Source organism: Cryptomeria japonica, chromosome 11, assembly GCF_030272615.1.
Source record: "Cryptomeria japonica chromosome 11, Sugi_1.0, whole genome shotgun sequence".
Classification (NCBI taxonomy): domain Eukaryota; kingdom Viridiplantae; phylum Streptophyta; class Pinopsida; order Cupressales; family Cupressaceae; genus Cryptomeria; species Cryptomeria japonica.
Window position 1 is genome coordinate 727,604,441 of NC_081415.1, and position 22,622 is coordinate 727,627,062.

Here is a 22,622-nt window from a genome sequence, read left to right on the forward strand (position 1 = left end):
AAGACAACACAACACGTGACTGAAATAGTGTAGGGGCAGGCTTGCAATCAAGCATGCCAGATCTCTATTTAGCATATCAAGAGAACACTTCTACTAACAAATGGAAATCCCATTTGAAGACTGAGTAACTTGAAGACTAAGCAAGTAATGCAAACAAAACAAGATTTGTCATGTTGAATTGGTCCATCAACTCTCGCTAAGACAACAAAGCTTTCTCCCATGTCAACCACTCACAAAAGACCTCAAAAGAGGGAAAAGTGAAGGTTGTACCCATAACATCCACAGAGGCATAAAATATAGAAGCAAAAACCTAGAAAGGCCCTTGAAGCTTAGTTTTGGTAGCAAGGATGGAAGCTATTCACAAGTTTCTTGCATTTTTTGCTCACAATAACTTTAAAGTTTATTAGATGGATGTCAAATCAGCATTTTTTAATGGAGATCTAGAAGAAGAAGTTTTTACATTGAGCAACCAAATGGATTCAGATTGACAAAAGATTTGAATATGGTGTGCATGTTGAAGAAGGCATCGTATGGACTTAAAAAAGCACCTATAGATTGGTATGCAAGAGTGGACATGTATTTATTTCAACAGAATTTCAGGAAAGGTACAACAAACAATAATCTTTATTTCAAGATTGATGGAGATAAGTTGTTAATTGTTATAGTTTATGTTGATGACATTATATTTGGAGGAGATGATAGTTTATGTAAAGCATATGTTAAGGAGATGCAAAAAGAATTTGAAATGTCAATGATTGGTGAATTATCTTTCTTTCTTGGGTTAAAAGTTATTCAATCAGAAGATGGAATTTTGATTTCTTAGAGCAAGTATGGGAAGGAAATGTTGAAGAAGTTTGGTTTTGATGATTACAAACCAGTTACAACTCTTTTAACCATTGGATGCAAGTTGAGCAAAGATGACGAGTCTCCAGAAGTTGACCAAAAGAAGTACAGGTCGATGATTGGTGGTTTGTTGTATTTGACTACATCTAGACTATAAATCATGCAGGTTGTTTATATGGTAGCTAGATTTTAGGCAAATCCAAAGGTGACACATGAGCAAGATATAAAAATAATTTTTAGATATTTGAAAGGTACTAGGGATTATGGACTTTGGTACAAAAAAGGTGGAGATTTTATGTTGAAAGCCTATATTGATGTAGATTGGGCCATAAGTGTTGATGAGCAGAAGAGTACTAGTGGTGGTGCATTCTTTTTAGGGGGCATATTGGTCTCTTGGTTTAGTAAGAAACAAGATTCAGTTTCCCTATGTATTGCAGTAGAAGAATATATTTCAATGACATATTGTTGTACTCAGGTAATGTGGATGAGATAGAATCTTAAGGATATCAAGGTAACATATGATGAAGCAATTCCTATTATGTGTGACAATACAACTATGATAAATATTTTGAAGAATCTTGTTATGCATTCAAGAACAAAGCATATTTCAATTAGATAACATTACTTAAGGGAGAAAGTTGTTGTGAAGGAAGTTCAATTGGAATACATTTCTATGAAGGGGTAGGTTGCAAATACTTTTACTAAGGCATTGGTGAAGGTTACATTTGAGTTTCTTCGAGAGAAGGTTGGGGTCATTGCTCCTCCATCTTCTTGTTAGGTGCATTATGGGGATGCATCTTTCTAGGGGGAGCATTCATGCCTATTTATTTTTCTTGGATTGATGTAGTGGCTTCTCTTAAGGGGAGAATGGTGTTGATATGACCTATTTCTTTGATGGAAAAGGGGGAGAGATTGAGAAAGTTTGATCTTTGAAGAATAGATTGAGTTAGCAGTTTGAAGTTTGAGATTGGGAGAGAGAGTGTATAAAGGTGATGTATATTTTTAGAGAGATATTGAGCAGTATTAGTCTTCTTTGAGGTGTAGGTGTCATCAAGTGTTGTCATCAATAACAAAGGGGGAGATTGTTGGAAGTACGTATTGATGTATTAATGTGGTTGTCATTGATGTCAAACTTGTTATTTCAAATTAGTTTGAAATGTCTGTGGTGCAAAGCTTTCTTATTATGTTGCTGATGTTGTAGTTGTTGTATTGGTTATTCAAAAGTGTTTGGGTCTTAAATCTGTTACTAATGTTAAGTGTTGTTGTTATCTTCATTGGATATAGTTTTGGTATCATGGATATGATGGTTCTATGCTTCGAAAACATCTTTACGTTCTTCGAGTGTTGTAGCACTAATCAGTGTTGGTTGTGAGATTCCATGTTAGACCTATCCTTAGGTCTAGATATGATTTGTGGAAGCATGCTTGATATGTTATGGGTCTCTCCATAGTGTGTGGAGATCTAGATTTGAGTTATTTGCATTGAAGAGTATGTTTTGATCGTTAATTGCTTATATGGATGCATAGCATGTGGATATGTTGTTGGTTTTGTTCTGGTGGTTGTGAATCGATGAATTTATCTTTGGAAGTTGTGTTTTGGTCCTCTGTTTCTCCTAGAATGGATTAGTGTTTGTATTTTTAGTTCAAAAAGTGTATTTTGGTTAAGGTCAACTTGGTTTAAGCTTTGATGATATATCTTGTATATAAGGAATGTGTACATGATTGAGTTGAGTGTTGAAAGTGAGTAGAACTACGAGAGTGGGAAGAGAAGTGTAGACAATGCAAAAGGAAGAGCGAGAAATTCAATGAAGAGTAGAAGAAAAATTATGTTTGAATGATATGCAAGCTGTGCTGAGACTGTGAAACAGATTTGGGATCAAAGTTGTGTGTGTTGATGTTGGTTGATTGATGCGTAGTTGATGCAGAGCTCAAGGAAAATTTCATGATTAGGAAATCCTTCTTTTCATATCAATTTTGTATCTTGCCCTGAGTGTAGTTAGCTTCAAGTTTTGCATGTCCTTGTTGTATCTCCAATGAGAAGTTATCCTTGGTGTGCAAATCTGGAGTAGTTAGCTCTTTTTTTCATAATCTAATATACATAGTGGATATATTTTGTGGGCATGAGCTCACCTTGATTTTTCCCTGTTTGGGTTTTCCACGTATAAATATTGGTGTTCATGTGTTGGATGTGTGTTATTGATTAAATATTTATATGCTACATTTAATTTGGATTGATTCACCCCCCCTCTTAGTCCCGTGGATGCAAACAATGGCTATCACACACAACTAGGTACTCAGGCTAGAGACACAAGTTTCCATTGAGCAGCTATCCGAATTCCATTCTTCTAACTCATTTATTTATCAATCCGAGGACATGTAACTTGAAATGGGACTGCAGAGTATATGCACTAAGAACATATAGGAACAAGTCTATCCTACTTTTAGGCAATTGAAAGTGATTAAACAACTATCTACTGAAAAATAAAATTACTTGAAATCACGACTTTAAAGATAACATTAATTTCTGCTGACAAAATACCAATTCTTCAACGTGTACAAAAATAACTATTTTACCCTACCATGGCTATAGGAAGAGTCACATAGTTACAGACTGTGCGTGCAAGAAAAAACAATGAGCAAGCGAATGAAACAAACTAAGCAACTTGAAGAACAAAGTGCATAAAAGACAACCATACAAAATTCTCACCAAGGGGGCCCACTTGGATGAATCTCTTGGAATGAGAACTATAACATAATTAACTGATTAAGCCCACAAATATATCAAAACGTCATATTGACTTTTAAAATAGATACTCTTTTTTATTTAGAAATCAACTAGACAACATAACACTACTCAATACAAAATCAGGAACTAACTAACACATGAATGCGTAAAGGACTTTTAACATTCATCCTTAACAACACCCCAAAACATTCACTCCACTTCCTACTATCTAGGTGGAAGCTTTATTTAAAACTCATAAAATATAGGAAAGCTAAGATAATTAGAACTCGTCCTTCTTTGAATATTTGTAGATTTTCCCTATATCCTCTCTAACATCCCTCATGACAACTAACCATCTTTATTAACGGATCAGGATTAGTCTATAGACTCTTTATTAAGCAGGGAGAGTAGTGACCAAGTATTCAAATGTTTTTTGAACTCTTCCTGCCTTGTTGTCCATCCTTTGTCCACGTTACCCTATTGCTATGAATGAGACCCTGTTCCTTCATAAAGATCATTCCATACAACTGCCACACAAAGGTTAGAGAAAACATTCTATCCACGCATCATGATCATTTATTTTGAATATATTCATTAGTCACACATAAAAATAGTAAATACTTATAATTGAATTTATAAGGTTCATGGTTTTGTCAAATTAAAGGTTTCAACTATAGGCAATTAGACTTATTAAAACAAGCATATAGGGTTGATTAAAGTATGTTTATGAAGTCCATCAACAAATACAAAAACCACTAAAGATGGAAAAATATCTATGAAAAAACATAAAACTATGGCTCTTCACACCCCCCAACTAAAGGTTTTGCTGGTCCACCAACAAATGTTTCCCCAATAGAGGTCTTTTGATTTTCAATCCAAGTCAGTAGCCTGAAGTTAGTAATAGAAGTTTCTCCTCATGTCTTAGCAATAGGGCTCTTGTAGAACCTCTGGTTCTTTATAAAATTCTCCCATCTGTCCTGTTCTTGTTCCACATCATAATAGTGCAATTCCTCCCAGTGAGGAATAGGCCACCATAACATAGGTGGTTGGAAGATCAAGGGAATCCACTTTTCTTGTTATGACTGCCCCAAATGTATATAGGTGGTTGATCGCCTGAGTGTTGCACGATAGTTTATTAAAGAATGTGGCTCTACTCTCTTCAGGTTCTCAGGTAACCCATTCCATCTCCGAGCTAGATGTCCATACACTATTCTTGCAGATGTTTTTGGAATTTGTTCAAATTCAGTGTGAACTTCTTCTCTCAGTGATTAAATCCTTCTTTTGAGCTCTAGATCAAAAGTAAGTTGGTTCCATCTATAGTAAATTTCATCTGGGTCCCCTACTTCAACCCTCAATGGTAATGAGACAACTTGTTCCATATCCATATATTCTCTAGCCTATTCACCCCTAATATTTTCATTTTGTATATATGACATAAATGCCCTAAGACGAATATCTCTGATAGAAATAAGTGGGTTCCACTGAGGATTTTATAGAATAGCATAGTTGTGAAGATATAATTCATAAAGTGAGTTATTTTGCTTAGGAGGAGAGGTATTATAGGCATTGAAAAACTCATTGGGCGTCATTAATGATAAATTCAGTCCTGATAGCTCCCTACCTATCTTGTAGGAAAGATGTATTTCCTTCAAATAAAGAGAGTATATTCTTGGAGGAGGCCTACATTCTATTATCTGAGGTATCAGAGTAGCTAAGTTATCTATCCTATCCTCCAACTTGTTTATTACTACATCTTTTTCCTGCAGTTTTCTTTCTAAGACCTCCTTTTCCCTTTTCCATCTTCCTCCTTATTTTATAATAATTGCAATAATCCAAAAGCAATCAATCCCCAAGAAAAAGAAGGTGGAACATGCACACTTACCTTAACTTTTGTTTGTTGTACTTTTTGATTCACTTTCTCAGCAACCTCGACTAGACTTGCTAACCTAGTTGCAACAAGTCTTTCATTATTAGGCTTATCTTGATTGGCTTGTTGAGGTCTAGAAGCATTATCGTCAATGTTTAAATCAATGTTTAGATTGATTTCTCCAAAATGTCCTGACACTACCTCTTCTTCATCTTCTGTTTCTTTCTCTTCTTCTTCTGTTTCTTCTTGTTCATCCTTTGCTTCTTTCTGTTCTTCCTCTTCATTAGTCTGAACCATGTTTTGAATTTCATGCTCTATTTCATTCAACGTTTCTCCTCCCAATTCTTTATTCCCTCTTGTATTCTTATCCACTTCTTCTTCTAAGAACTCTTCTGAATGAGACATTTCATATTCCTACTCTTCTTTTTCACTAGAAGAAGAGGATTGAGACAATACCTTAGGAGAGTTTTCTCGAGGAGATCCTTCCTCATCAAATTTTGAACTCAGAATTTCAATTCTTTCTCTTGTAGCTTCTTTCCCTTTAAATTTCTTTTTCAGCCTATGACTAGTTCTTGTAGGCTTCTTTCCTGCATAAGGTCTTTCCATTTATTTCCTTTTTCGGCTAGATGATCCATCTTTTGTTGCACGGTTTCCCATTTCCTGAGTTTTTGCAGAGGTCATAGGTTTCTTTTCTTTCTTCTTTTTAGGAAATTTCCCCTTTTTCTTCTTCTAAACCCTAGCTCCCAGAATCGATTTTATGTTCTTATTACTCTTGGATGAGGGTTTCTATTTTTAGGAACTTTTTGAGTGACTTTTTGAGTCGCTTCTTCATCCTCACTAGAAGAATTTTCACTATGAACCTTAGTAGGTTTAGAGGATGAAGCTCCCATAGTTTTTCTAGAGCTGGGAATTTGCCTTATGGATGAGCCTTGCTAATAGCCAGAAAATCCACCCACTGCATCCTAGGGTTTCTTTCTACTAGGGCTTTCTCAACCAATAGCTGAATTAAGCAATGGTGAGACACAGAGTGAAGATTACCTTTTTGTACTTGAGCTACCATCTGCTTAAGTATATTGTAAAGGAAATTTGGAACATTCATCTGTCTACCATGTCTTAAATTACATAACAAATTGAAATGAACGAAATGTAATTAAGATTGTCTCCCCTCAAAAGTAATGTACTTAATAATATAGGTTACCCTACGAGCCTAGAGAGGTGGAAGAGACAACCTGTTAGTTCCTTGCTTAGTGACCTCCAAAGGAGGGTCACCCATGTTCTGTAACTGTGCTCTGGTAGACTTGGCATTGTTAGTTTCTGGAAATGGTTCACTGTCCCTAGGCAAACCAGAAACTTGAGCAATACACTCCTTTGTAATAGGAATACCCAATCCTTTCACCAAAACCATATCATCCTTCAAAGATTGTGCAAATTTGAGGGCTACATTATCATCATAAGTATGCAATTTTAGGAAATAATCTAACCACCCACATCCTTTATACAAAGGTTCACAATCCTGATCTTGTAATATCAGAGTGTGGTTTGTAGGCTTTCTTTTAATAGGGGAACCTCCCATTATTGCTTTTGTTATTGTCTTCAAGAAAATCTTCTTCTGTTAAACCTGAAATATGAAGCTTTCTACTTTTAGATAGTAAGAGGAAATGATGTGTACTAGGCAGGCTTCAAAACAGAATAGGGTTTTACACAGACTCGACTTAAAAGGAAAAAGTTTAAAATTTTTCCAAATTAGGAATAAACTAGACTTTAACAATGGCAAGTAAAAACTAAACCATTCCTTTAACTTGAGTTAACATGCTTATTTGAATTTGTACAGGTCTAATAATGACAATTCCTTATCTCACAATCAATTCACCCCCAACTGAAGATAGACGTAGTGTCCACACATCCGCAAGGGTAAGAAATTAGAATGCAATCATAATTATTTAATATTTGAATTAAATGATGAAAAATATGAATCAAAAGTTGTAATCATGAAAGTGTAAATATACTTACGTGCTTTGGGATGTGATTGTGGCCTGCTGTGATTGCTGCTAGCATGTGCAATGTAAGAGAAAATTCTTGTTGAAATGTTCAAAGAAGAATTATGGCGATGGAAGTGAAATGAAAGATAAGAAAGTAGAATGATATGAAGATGGCATGTAATGAAATAAAAAAATAAATTCTAGGTGGACATGGAGTGTTTATTATGATTTTTGACAACTGCGATCAAGTAAATGGTGGACCCGGAGGCTCACCTTCAGTGGCTGCAGGAAGAGTCGTAAGTGGTTGAAACTGTTGAAGAAAATCCTCTTTGGTGCTTGGTTTATGATATAGGTGGAGTCTGTGGCCATTGACAAGAAGTTTGAACCTTGCATTGTCAATAGTTGCCAGCTTGACTGCGCCATTATCAAACACTTGTTCAATTTCATAAGGGCCTAGCCACCTTGTTTGTAACTTCCCCATTCTATTTTAGCTTCTTCTAGCCCCCTACTATTCTAAAGGGCTAGCAGGTTTATTAATGAACTAATTAATTTACTGATGCCATTAACCCTACTATATACTATGGCCTTTTCGACATAGTAGGCCCCCCATAGAATTAGGCAGGCGCCCTAGTCAAGCTCCCCTGTATTAATCAGTCAATAGTTTGGCCCTACTATTTTCTATGGATAAACCCACTAGCCCTCTTTAAATATCGAATCATACAATAAAGTCCAGTCCCCAACATGAAAAGTTTTAGATTTGATGTATTTGTCATACCACTTCATGCGGTGCTGGTGGACTAAAAGTGTATTCTGCATTGCTGATTTCCTCAATTCATCCAACTGATTGAGATACAACATTCTTTCTTGTTGCGCCTCTGATAATTGCATACCCAACTGTATTGTTGTATGTAGAGTTTTATGCTCAAATTCAATGGGCATGACAACATGTTTACCATAAACCAGTTCAAAGGGTGTAACCATGTTGTTGTTTTTCAGGATGTTCAGTAGGCCCAAACTACTTCTGGGAGGCGAGTTGTCCAATCTTTCCTATGCAGTGCAACTATTTTTGTGAGGATGACCTCAATTTCTTTTTTAGTCACTTCAGCTTGACCATTGGCCTGAGGATGATAGGGTGTAGACTTTTTATGTCTGATATTATACTCCTCTATCATAGCAACAATCAGGTTAGATGTGAATTGTACACCTTGATTGGTTACAAGTTCTTGAGGTACTCCATATTTGGTAAATATATCCTCATACAAGAAATCTATAACTTTATTGTCCTTGATATGTTTCATTGCTTTGATTTCAACCCATTTAGTTAGGTAGTCGGTACAAACTAGATGCAAGAGTTTCCATTAGATGGAGGATCAATTGGACCAATGAAGTCCATACCCCATTTATCAAATGGGGTAACAACTACCTGTGGATGTAGGGGCATCTCATCTGACTTTGTTGGGTGCCCCATCCTTTGGCATCTATCACATTTTCTAGTATAGTTAGCTGCATCTTATGTAGGGTAGGCCAATAATACCCCATGTTAAATATCTTGATTGCTGTTATTTTGGCTACAAAATGACCACCACAAGGTTTATCATGGCATGCATGGAGGATGTCAAATGTTTCATCTTCTGTAATGCATCTTCTCATAACATTGTTTGGTCCAGTATAGAACAAACATCCATTCACCCATGTATATGGAAAGCTCTTTTCAATCAAAATTCTCATATCCTTTGGGGAAAAGGAGTTAGGTACCTTACTCGTAACTAAATAATTAGCTATATCTGGGTAGCATGGTATGTGCATTGTGATTGCAAACAAATGCTCATCTAGAAAAGAGTCATCGATTATAGGCTAATCAAGCTGGTGTGTAAGTCTCGATAAGAAATCAGCAACAATATTTGTCTTTCTTGGTTTGTCAATGATGGTAATATCAAATTCTTGCATCAAGAGGAGCCATCTTGCTAGCCTTCCTGAAACAACTGGTTTGTTCATAAGGTATCCTATTGTTTTATGATCAATATAAACAAAGACTTGGTATCTTGTAATGTAATGTCTAAACTTATTAAGAACATATATGATTGCTAAAATCTCCTTTTCTGTGACAGTGTAATTGAGTTCAACTCCTTGTAGATTTTTGCTGATGAAATAAACTGCATTTTCTAGGGCTCCTTTTTGAGCAAGAACTGCTCCTACGACATGGTTAGAGGCATCAATATATATATAGAAAGGTGGGTTCTAGTTGGGGCCTTGTAGTACTGGTGCTTGTTTAAGTATTGTTTTGAGCTCTTGAAATTCTTTGTCACACAATGGTGTCCATTGAAAGTCAACATATTTTAACAGAAGACCATACAAAGGGCTTGCAATGGTACTAATTTTTTTGATAAATCTCCTATAGTAACTAGCATGCCCCAAGAAACTATGTACATCTTTTTGCTTGTTAGGGACTAGAAGAGTTTGAATTACTTTAATTTTAGTAGGGTCCACTCGAATTCCTTTGGCTGAAATGTAATGTCCCAAGACTACTCCTTCTTGCATCATAAGAAAACATTTCTCACTACTGAGGGATATATTATGATATTGGCACCTCTGTAGCACCTTAGATAGATTATCAAGTGCTTCTTGAAATTCATCACCGTATGTGGTGAAATCATCCATATAAATCTCCATACAATTGTGTGAGATGTCTACAAAAATACTTAGAACTACTCTTTGAAATGTTGTTGGAGCATTACATAACCCAAATGGAAGGACATAGTAAGCATGGGTTCCCCAGGGACTAATGAAATTTTTCTTGTCCTGGTTCTCTGGTGCAATTTGAATATGATTAAAACCACTAAACCCATCAAGAAATGAGAAATATTTCTTACCTGCCAGAGAGTCAAGCACTTGATCAATGAAAGGTAGTGAAAAGTGTTCTTTTTTGGTAGCTTTGTTTAATTCTCTGTAATCTACACATACTCTCTATTTATCGTTCTTTTTAGGAACAATTACCAAAAGTGAAACCCATTGACTGTCTAAGATGGGGTAGATGAATCCGACATCCAATAGCTTTTGTAATTCTATCTTCACAATTTCTCTAAGGGTTGGATTAACTCTTCTTTGAGGCCATTTGATTGTCTTAGTGTTCTCTTGAATGTAAATTTTGTGAGTACATAGCTTAGGATCTAAGCCTATAATATTAGTGTAATCCCAAGCAAAGACAAATTTCTTTTCCTGTAGTAATTCTCTTAATGACTACTCCTACTGTGTTGAGAGTTGATTGTTAATAATGAGTTTCTTTCTAGTTACCACTTCAATTTAGTCATTTCTTTCATTGAGGCTTCATTCACACTAGGTAGATTGACTTATTGAGGTAACAAGGTGTGAAGAAATGATGGAGTAAGCAAATCAAATGTTTGTAATAGCTGTTTTGAAGAGAATTCAAAATTACCAGCAGTATCTTTTGTTGGAGCTTCTTGTGTACATGTATTGTTCAACACTTGTATCAATAATTGATCTTCATCATAGAGGTGGAGAAGAGGACCTCTATCAATCATCATAAGTTTTACAACAAATTTATCATCTTCTTCAGATTCATCTCCCAAATCGGGCCATATGAAGTTTTCTAATTCTTCTTGAGGTTGAGTAGGTGGAAAGAGTGTCAATTTTTTTGTACTATTTCCATTTGAAATAGTCATGTTCCTACATCTGCAACCAATATAAGCATTTGCAGTAGCTAACCAAGGCCTTCCCAAAATAACTAGATAGCCTCCCAACGTAGTCTTAGGTGATAGAATCATAAAATCAACATGATACTCCCAAGATTCAAGAGTTACTACAATGTCTTCTATGATACCATCTGATTTAAATGTGTAACTATCAGCTAGTTGGAGGATTGTATGAGTAGGTCTTATATTGGCCAAATTTAGACTTTGCATAATCTCCTTAGTCATTACATTAATAGCAGCTCCTAGGTCTATGAGAGCATTTCGAATCATGACTCCATTTATCATAATTGAAACAACTGGGCTACCAGGGTCTGATTACTTAGGCATGATCACTTTTCCCAACATGATGTTAGCTAGTTTACCTAGGACATGAACTGTTGAAGGATCCTTTTTCTTCCATCTAGGATTCTTTAAACAAGCTTCCTTAAGAGTTATATATACAAGTATATCCTTAATGGCCTGGAAAAGAGGAATTTTTATGGAGACTTGCTAAAGATGATCAAGAAAATCAAATGTTGGCTCAGGAATATATTTTAGTTGAGCCAACCTTTGAGGGAATGTAGGATCTAGATATTTAGGGTCATTAGGTAACAAAACTAGGGTAGATTCAACTATTTCTTCCTCCTCATTGGTTAACTCTATGATTACTAGAGTAGCTGGTGATTGCAAAGTTTTTCCTGACCTTAGATGAACATCATTGATATTAACTGAGTAGGCAGGATATTGGTTAAACTCTATTGAATACATAGGTTGCTGCCATGGTTTATTGTTAGGATTAGGGACAAGCTGGGTAGGAAGTTGTGTAGGTCTTGGCAGAACATTTGTAGGTGGCATAATAGCTGGTTGGGAGGTTGGAAGTGGATTAACCTGATTAGGCCATTGTTGTCCTCTCCAAGTGATGGGAATGGGTATGGGATAGACTAGCCTAGTCTATGCTATTAGATCCTCTCCTTGGATCACTAGGTGTTCCAACCACACCCTAGGGTCTCTAGAACTTCCCTTTCTTGTGGAATCCCTTGACCTTAACCAATCCACCCACCAACAACATGTGATTCTTCTCCTAAGGTCTCACCTACTCACAAGCTTCAAAAACCCTCACATAGGCTAATAAGGGTTTAACTCTTCCTACACCTTCTTAGGTCCTAGCAAGGATAGGATGGGTATTTGATAGATTTCTCCATCCATTCATGTGCCCCCAAGAGGTTTTGACCTTCCTACTTGTTAACGATCTCACTATTTTGCTTCTTTCCTACGAAATAGGGCTACAAGGAATGTGCCCCAATTAGGCCTCCACTCCGGAATTTTAGGGCTCCCTCTTGAAAATGATGCCCAAACTTGTGAAACTTCCCAAAGGGATTGCTATTCATTTGGAAAAGGCTCAAATATTTTCCTTATTTTGGGCCTCCAAGTGTCTGTACACTGCCCTAGGTGAATTTAGGGGTTTTTGAGGGTTTTTATGAGGGTTTTTGGGCCTGCCAGGGTCACAGTGATGGTTTGCTATCTTCACCACCTTGTCTAGATTGGTGGAAGCTCCTCCTTCTCACTAATTATGATCCACACACCCCTCTACAACTCCTCCAAAGTGTGCCTCCTTCCTCGTCCTTCCTTTCTCTCACAGACCTCTGCAACCTTAACCCTTCCTAGCCGGGCACAATCTAGTCTCGCCTAGGAGTGGGTCTTTGAAAGGATTTCCTACATCTTCAAGGGCCCTGCTTCCTCTAAGATATTGTAAAGGGTCTATTCTCATATTCCCCATGGTTTCATGGTGTTTCCACAATGGGGATAGGAGTTGTCAACCCATTTACACAAAATAGTCCAAAACTGGACAGTAAAGAAGAAATTTGCAAAGCATTTACAAACACACCAAAACTTGGAAAAAAAAACTTAATCTAAGTGCTCAAAATGAATGTGTCAACACTAAACAAGACTCCCAATACAATTTAAGCTACAGAACAATCCATTAACAATCCTTCATTGCTCCATTTGTGTCGACTGGCAACCAAAACACAGTCACAGTCAAGGTCTTTTTCCTTTGGCTATACAATCTGACATCCAATCCCTCATTTTGGGGTTTGCAACCATATATAATTTCTTTGCATCAGTTTTTGTGCCAAGGTTAGGGTTCTCTACACCAAGCTAAGGTTATGACCTATTAGGTGGAAAAGTTGCACGACAACTTTGAAAAGTTGTCGTGCAACTTTTTGCAACTTTTGAGCAACTTTTGCAATGTTGCTTTTCTTGACTTTTAGGCCTACATTGGGCTATCCTATGGACACAACCATGCTAAAAGGACCCCAAACTCATCAATGGGCACACATACCCTCTACTCCAAAAGAAAACTCAACCTAGACTTGTGAACCTAGGACCTAAACAAGACCAATGAGCACTTGGCTCTTATTACATTTACATGGCTTCTTAAAGAAGCAAAATCCCAACAAAATCCAAATGGAGGAAGACCTTAGAAGGGAACTTCTACACCATACTCCCCCTCTACACAAAATTAAGGAACTAGGGGAGAGATGAGAGCTGGGTCAATACCAAGTTTCTTGAACCTGCCCTCTTCAACCCAAGTGGCTTCAGACTCAGGTTGACCTGCCCACTTCACCAAGTGTTCCATGTAGACTCGATGTCTAGTAGACTTCTTCACCCTTGACTCCAAGATCTCCTCTACTATGGGCTGCTTCACTTGAGGCAAGGCATTCACATCCAAGTCCTGCAACACCTTGGCTTGATTCTCAGTTTGCCCTACTATTTCACCTGTATATAATATCAGATTAGCAACATTGAAGACTGGTGATATAGCCAAATCTGAAGGAAGATCCACTTTGTAGGCGTTCTCACCATATTTGGACAGAATTCTACAAGGTCCAACCCTCTTCATTTGTAGTTTAGCAGGCTTTCCACTTTGCATTCTAGCTTTACTTAAATGGACCATCACATAGTCACCCACTTTGAACTGAACCTCTCTCCTTTTTTCATCCACTTTAGCTTTCAGTTTTTGAGTAGACTCTAGGATGGCTCTCTTGACCTATTCTTGGACTTCCTTGATGGTTTGAGTGAAGTCCTCTACTTGCCCACTCATAATCTCCATGGAACCAAGTTCTCTTAGTTCACACACCCCTCTTGGATGTCTGCTATAGACAACCTCAAAAGGACTTCTTCTAGTGGTCCTATTTACACTGTCATTGTAGGCATACTCAGCTTGTGGAATAACTAGATCCCAAGTCTGCCCATACTCCTTGGTTAGACACCTCAACAAGTTGCCTAACACCCTATTAATGACTTCAGTTTGACCATCAGTTTGTGGATGGTAAGTTGAGATGAATGATAAATTAGTCCCTAGTCTTCTCCATAAGGTTTGCTAAAAATGGCCCATGAACTTGCTATCTCTATATGAAATAATACTTAATGGGAGTCCATGAATCCTTACAATCTCCTTAAAGAAGAGATGTGCAATATAACTAGCATCATGAGTAGTTCTACATGGAATAAAATGGCTCATCTTAGAAAATCTATCTACCACCACATAGATGCTATCCATACCTGTCTTTGTCTTGGGGAGTCCTACCACAAAGTCCATGCTCACACACTCCCAAGGCCTATTTGGGATTGGTAATGGCTGATAGAGGTCTGCATTGCTTGATCCTCCTTTTGCCCTTTGACACACACCACATTGCTCCACATACCTTCTCACATCCCTTGGCAACCTAGGCCAATAGTAGTACCTCTGTACTAGATCCAAAGTTTTATTGATTCCAAAGTGTCCACTTAGACTTCCATTGTGTTTCTCTTGTATGAGATTTTCTCTCACGGATCCTCTAAGCACACATAACTGATTGCCTTTGAACAAGAGACCATTTTGAAGAGTGTAATCTGCATACTCACCATGAAAATGATTCTCAAACTCCTTACAGAACTTGTAGGCTAATGAGAAGTCCTCGTCTTCTTCATAGAGATCCTTGAAACCTTCTATCCCTATGCTCTGCAATTGTAATTCTTGGACAGTCAATAACTTCCAGATTAAAGCATCTGCCACCTTGTTGAGCTGCCCCTTTTTATGCTTGATGGTAAAGGTAAAGGATTGGAGGTACTCCATCCACTTCAAATGTCTATTGCTAATCTTCTCTTGAGTGTTAATGTAACTCAAAGCCTGGTTATCTTTTAACACCACAAATTATTTTGGGAGTAGGTAATGCCTCCACTTATTGAGAGACTGAACTAGTGCATACAACTCTAGATCATATGCTGAATACCTCTTCTTTGCCTCATTAATCTTCTCACTAAAAAATTCCACAAGCCTTCCCTCTTGACTCAATACACCCCCTACTGCAATTCCACTTGCATCACATTCCAATGTGAATAGCTTGTCAAAAGTAGGTAAGAGTAGGATGGGTTTTGTGGCTACTTCTTGCTTCAATAATTGGAATGCTTCATCAGCTTGTTTAGTCCATTTGAACTTAGTTTTAAGGCCTCCTTTTATGGTGTCAAGTACTGGTGCACATATGCCACTGAAGTTTCTCAAAAACTTTCTATAGAATTGGGCTAAACCATGGAAACTCTTAACTTTAGTCCCTATTTTAGGGGCAGGCCAATTCAAGATTGCCTCCACTTTGCTTGGATCCATCTTCAAGGTTCCCTTAGACACCACAAACCCCAAGTAGACTAACTCTTGCTTTAGAAAGTCACACTTCTCTAAGTTGATTGCCAACTTCTCTTCATGCAACCTCTCTAGGACTAACCTCAAATGTTCTAGGTGCTCCTCTTTGGTTCTGCTATAGATGAGTATGTCATCTAAGTACACCACCACAAATCTCCATGTGAAGTCCTTCAACACCTCATTCATCAACCTCATGAAGGTGCTTGGGGCATTGGTAAGTCCAAATGGCATCGCAAGCCATTCATAAAACCCTTCTATGGTCTTAAAAGCGATCTTCCACTCATCACCCTCCTTAATCCTAATCTGATGATAACCACTTTTAAAGTCCAACTTAGTAAAATACATGGCACCTCCTAAATAGTCCATCAAATCCTCTATTCTAGGAATAGGAAATCTGTACCTTATGGTGATCCTATTGATTGCCCTTGAATCAGTGCAAAGTCTCCACTTGCCTCCCTTCTTTGTTTCTAGTACTACCAGGACTGCACATGGGTTGATGCTCTTCTTGATCAGTCCTTGATCCAACAACTCCTACACTTGCCTTGCCACCTCCTTTTTTTGATCAGGTGTGAGCTTATATGCTACTTTATTGGGTAGGGATGCACCAGGGACAAAGTCTATTTGATGGCTTATAGACCTTCTTGGTGGAAGTGTTGCAGGTGCTCCATCACTCACTATGTCTTTATATTCTTGCAACATTTTCTTTACCTCCTCAGGTACCTCTATCTGCAACTTATCTTCCTCCTCCTTTGGCTTCACAAAGATGGCACATCCCACTGTCTCCTCTTCATGCAGCAGGTGTAAGAACTCTTTACCAGTATTAAGTAAGACACTAGGTGTTCTTGAGGTTCCCTCATCATTCTCTGTCAGAGACTGAATCTTATAGGTTCTACTGTCCTTCTTGAAGGAAATGGAGTTCTCCTATCCATCATAGATCACCTTCCTATCAAATTTCCAGGGTCTACCTAGTAGCAGATGACAAGCATCCATAGGTAACACATCACAAAGGATCTTATCCTTGTATCCTCCAATAGAAAACTCTACCCAAGTATGTTCATTGACAAGCACACTCCGTCCTTGATTCAACCATGTCACCTTGTAAGGGCTAGTGTGGGGTATCTTTGTGAGTTTCAACTTCTTGGCTACCTCATCTGATATGATGTTATTAGTTGACCCTGATCAACTATCACCTTGCAAACCTTACCAAGGATTTTGCATCTCACCCTAAACAATGCTCTCCTATGATTAGGTTCATCCTTAACAGGCTATCTTATCAAGACCCTATTGAACATCAGATTTTCTCCAATCTTTGATTCAATATTGTCCACCTTAGGTGTTTTGCTGCTTGATGTGTCTTCATGGGCATAAGCAACCCTCTTTCCACTATTTGATGAGGTAGGCTTGTTAGAGCATCTATAGGCCGAGTGTCCCAATTGACCACAATTGTAGCATTTCATGGTTGCAAAGTAGGAATTACCCTTGCCGGTAACTCTGCTCCTATTTGGGCCCCCTTGTGCACCTCTTCCTCGAGAATGGTCTCCTCTAAGAGTGGTTTCACTGTTATGCTCAGTCAACTTGGACTCTCCTTGATTCCTTTGCTCACTTGCCTTGCTTTGGTAACCACCTCGATGATTCATTTGATCTCTACCTCTGCCTCTACCCCTGTTGTTGGAGTCTCCCTTCCTTTTGTTCCTCTCTTCCACCTTAGCAGGAAGCTGATGACACTTTTGGACAGTGGTAGGAGTCCATAGGCTTATCTCCTCTTGGATGTTCCACTTTAGGCCACTTAGATACCTAGCCACCTTGATAGATTCCTCTTCTTGGACTTTGGATCTAAGACAAAGCTTTTGAAACTCCTCTATGTAGGAGGCCACATCAAGATCTTTCTTCTTCAATCCCTGTCTCTTCTTATGAAGTTGGACTTCATAATCTTCTAGCAAGTAGTTCTCCTTGATCTTACTCACCATGGCCTTCCAGTTTGCAATAGGTAGCTTCCCCATGCTAATTCTCTCCTCTTGCAAGTACTTCCACCATGTCAAGGCTTCTCCCCTTAGTCTTGATTTGGTGACCTTAACCTTTTGAGCTTCTGTCACACCTTCACGCTCAAAGTGGTTCTCCACACCCTCAATCCATTCCATGACGGTGTCAATATCCATCCTTCCACTTAAATGTGGCAATCCTTCAAAAGCTTTTGTATTCAAAGCCTTCATGGCCTTTATAAAAGGTTCTTCATTGATTAAGGGGTCTGGTTCAGGTATGATGTCATCTAGATCAATACCTTTCTTGCCTCTGTCACTAGTGTCTGCACCCCAGAGTTCTTGTGCTTTCTGATCAACCACTTCGTGCAGCTTGTTCCTTATCTCACTCATAACATCTTCAAGGAGTCTATTTTTCTCCTTTTGTTCTTCTACCTCCCTAGCCAGCTCTGCATTAGTGACCATTATGTTCTCCCCTACTGATTCACCAGAATATAGAGACATGCACGGTCCACCAAATCTTTAACTTGGCTTTGATACCAATCTGATGGGAATGGGTATGGGATAGACTAGCCTAGTCTATGCTCTTTAATCCTCTCCTTGGAATCACCAGATGTTCCAACCACACCCTAGGGTCTCTAGGAATTCCCTTTCTTGTGGAATCCCCTTACCTTCCCCAATCCACCCACCAACAACATGTGATTCTTTTCCTAAGGTCTCACCTACTCACAAGCTTCAAAAACCCTCACATAGGCTAATAAGGGTTTAACTCTTCCTACACCTTCTCAGGTCCTAGCAAGGATAGGATAGGTCTTTGACATAGTTCTCCATCCATTCATGTGCCCCCAAGAGGTTTTGACCTTCCTACTTGTTACCGATCTCACTATTTTGCTTCTTTCCTTCGAAATAGGGCTACAAGGAATGTGCCCCAATTAGGCCTCCATTCCGAACTTTTAGGGCTCCCTCTTGCAAATGATGCCCAAACTCGTGAAACTTACAAAAGGGATTTATATTCATTTGGAAAAGGCTCAAATAATTTCCTAGTTTTGGGCCTCCAAGTGTCCGTACACTGCCCTAGGTGAATTTAGGGGTTTTTGAGGGTTTTTATGAGGGTTTTTAGGCCTGCCAGGGTCACAGTGATGGTTTGCAATCTTCACAACCTTTTCTGGATTGGTGGAAGATCCTCCTTCTCACCAATGATGATCCACACACCCCTCTACAACTCCTCCAAATGGTGCCTCCTTCCTTGTCCTTCCTTGCTCTCACGGACCTCTGCAACCTTAACCCTTCCTAGCCGGGCACAGTCTAGTCTCGCCTAGGAGTGGGTCTTTGAAAGGCTTTCCTGCATCTTCAAGGGCCCTGATTCCTCTGAGATACTATAAAATGTCTACACTCCTATTCCCCATGGTTTCATGGTGTTTCCACAATGGGGATAGGAGTTGTCAACCCATTTACACAAAACAATCCAAAACTGGACAGTAAAGAAGAAATTTGCAAAGTATTTACAAACACACCAAAAATTGGAAAAAAACTTAATCTAAGTGCTCAAAATGAATGTATCAACACTAAACAAGACTCCCAATACAATTTAGGTTCCAGAACAATCCATTAACAATCCTTCATTGCTCCATTTGTGCCGACTGGCAACCAAAACACAGTCACAGTCAAGGTCTTTTTCCTTTGGCCGTACAATCTGACATATAACCCCTCATTTTAGGGTTTGCAACCATATATAATTTCTTTGCATCAGTTTTTGTGCCAATGTTAGGGTTCTCCATGCCAAGCTAAGGTTATGACCTGTTAGGTGGAAAAGTTGCATGACAACTTTTCAAAGTTGTCATGCAACTTTTCCACCTAACAGGTCATAACCTTAGCTTGGCATGGAGAACCCTAACATTGGCACAAAAACTGATGCAAAGAAATTATATATGGTTGCAAACCCTAAAATGAGGGGTTATATGTCAGATTGTACGGCCAAAGGAAAAAGACCTTGACTGTGACTGTGTTTTGGTTGCCAGTCGGCACAAATGGAGCAATGAAGGATTGTTAATGGATTGTTCTGGAGTTGTCGTGCAACTTTTTGCAACTTTTGAGCAACTTTTGCAATGTTGCTTTTCTTAACTTTTAGGCCTACATTGGGCTATCCTATGGACACAACCATGCTAAAAGGACCCCAAACTCATCAATGGGCACACATACCCTCTACTCCAAAAGAAAACTCAACCTAGACTTGTGAACCTAGGACCTAAACTAAGACCTAAACAAGACCAATGAGCACTTGGCTCTTATTATATTTACATGGCTTCTTAAAGAAGCAAAATCCCAACAAAATCCAAATGGAGGAAGACCTTAGAAGGGTGCTCCTACACCACCAAGGCTATTGTTGGGGCCAACTAGATTGCCAAGCCTGCCAATTTGCTTGAGGTGGCTGCCATTGAGCTTGGGGTCTAGACCAAGAATTAGGTTGATAGTTCTATTGCGAGTTCCCATAATTGCCAATATTAGGAGGATATTGGTTTTGCCATTGATTATTAGATGCATATGAATATAAATCATTAAAAGATAAATAATCAGGTGGCATACCTTGTCTTTGAACCCATGGATTTGTTTGTGCCACAAATAAAATTTGTCCTTCATCATCCTCAATTTGAAGAAGTTCCAGTTGATGCATTCTGTTGTCAATACTGGCCAATTTTTACAACTGCACTCCTTTTCCTTCTGTCTGCAATGTGGACAAAATTCAAAAAACATTGCTTCTGCAGCTTCTTGTTTCTGTTTGGCTTGGAGAGTGTCAATTTGTATGGCCATATTGTTAATGATGTCCATTTGAAAATCTTTGAGCAGATTGGTCAACTCTACCTTTAAGACTCCAGAGTTAGATTTGATTCCTGATGATATGTACTTGGATCCTCTGGGATTCCATAATGCAACTCTTGAATAATTCTGGTAGAGTAGCTATATGTCACTCCATGGAGCTTGAGTAACATCTTCTCCAACCACAAGGTTGAAAGAATCTATACACTCTTCATTGAATCCCCTTAAGAAGACCAATTTATGTGAATCTTCACTCAACTGATCATGTTGGGATTTCTTCAGACAAAAGAGGAACCTTCCTACATAATATTCTATGGACTCTTCATCTTTTTGCTACATCTTGAAAATATCATCTCCCCTCATTTCACTTCCCCTACAATAATCTTTGTATTTCTTAATGAATTTTTCTTTCATGGTGTCCCAGTCAGTGACAAAATCTTCTCCTAAAGACATGAACCATCGAAGAGAAGAATCCTTCAATGTGGATGGAAACAACTTAAGGCGGTGTCCATCTGTAGTGTAATCATAGCTTCCGCATAGGACATCAAATTCAAAGAGAAAGATATTTGGATCTTCTGTAATAAGGCCATAAAAGTGAGGAAGAGTAGTAGGAGGGATGTTTTTCGGATTGGCATTGGCTCCTTGTGGAGGTATGGGAAATTTGATGGTTAGTTCGGGGGGTGGGGGTGGATTATTTCCACCATCGCCTCTGCCAACCATAGTGCCTTGGTAAATAAATGCAATGGTTAGATCTTCGTCAGGTGGTGGTTCTGATGGAGGAATGAAGTTATCTAAGTCTGCAAAGACTTGTACAAAATGGTCAAGTTCTGGCTCAGTGGGATTTTCAGGTGGATATTCGTTAGAGTAATCCAAATTAGGAAGGAATCTCCCAAGTGGATCTCTTCTTCTTCTATGCATACATATTTTGAAAGGTTAACATCTGTATTGCATTCAACAACATAAATGACTTATACTATACTGAAGATGAAATGCTACTAATATACTATTTTGACAAATAAAATCCTATTGTTCCCATAAACTCTCAGTTTGTCCCCATCCTCGACAATGACGACAAAAATATGGATGCAAAACAATGACTATCACACACAGCTAGGTACTCAGGCTAGAGACACAAGTTTCCATTGACCAGCTATCCGAATTCCATTCTTCTAACTCATTTATTTATCAATCCGAGGACATGTAACTTGAAATGGGACTGCAAAGTATATGCACTAAGAACATATAGGAACAAGTCTATCTTACTTTTAGGCAATTGAAAGTGATTAAACAACTGTTTATAGAAAAGGAAATTACTTGAAATCATGATTTTAAAGATAACATTAATTTTTGCTAACAAAATACCAATTCTTCAACTTGTACAAAAATAACTATTCTGCCCTACCATGGCTATAGGAATAGTCATAGAGTTACAAATTGTGGCTGCAGGAACAAACAACGAGCAAGCGAATGAAATAAAACTAAGCAACTTGAAGAACAAACTGCATAAAAGACAACCATACAAAATTCTCACCAAGTGGCCCCCCTTGGATGAGTCTCCTGGAATGAGAACTATAACATAAATTAACTGATTAAGCCCACAACCATATCAAAATGCTATATTGACTTGGAAAATAGATACTCTTCTTTATTCAGAAATCAACTAAACAACATAACATTACTTAATACAAAATCAGGAACTAACTAACACAAGAATGCGTAAAGGATTTTTAACATTCATCCTTAACAACAACCCAAAACATTCACTCCACTTCCTACTATCTAGGTGGAAGCTTTATTTAAAACTCATAAAATATAGGAAACCTAAGATAATCAGGACTTTGTCCTTCTTTGAACATTTGTAGATTTTCCCTATATCCTCTCTAACATCCCTCATGACAACTAACAGTCTTTATTAACAGATCAGGATTAGTCTACAAACTCCTTATTGAGCAGGGACAATAGTGACCAAGTCTTCAACAGAGTTTTGAACTCTTCTTGCCTTGTTGTCCATCCTTTGTCCACGTTACCCTGTTGCCATGAAGAGACCACGTT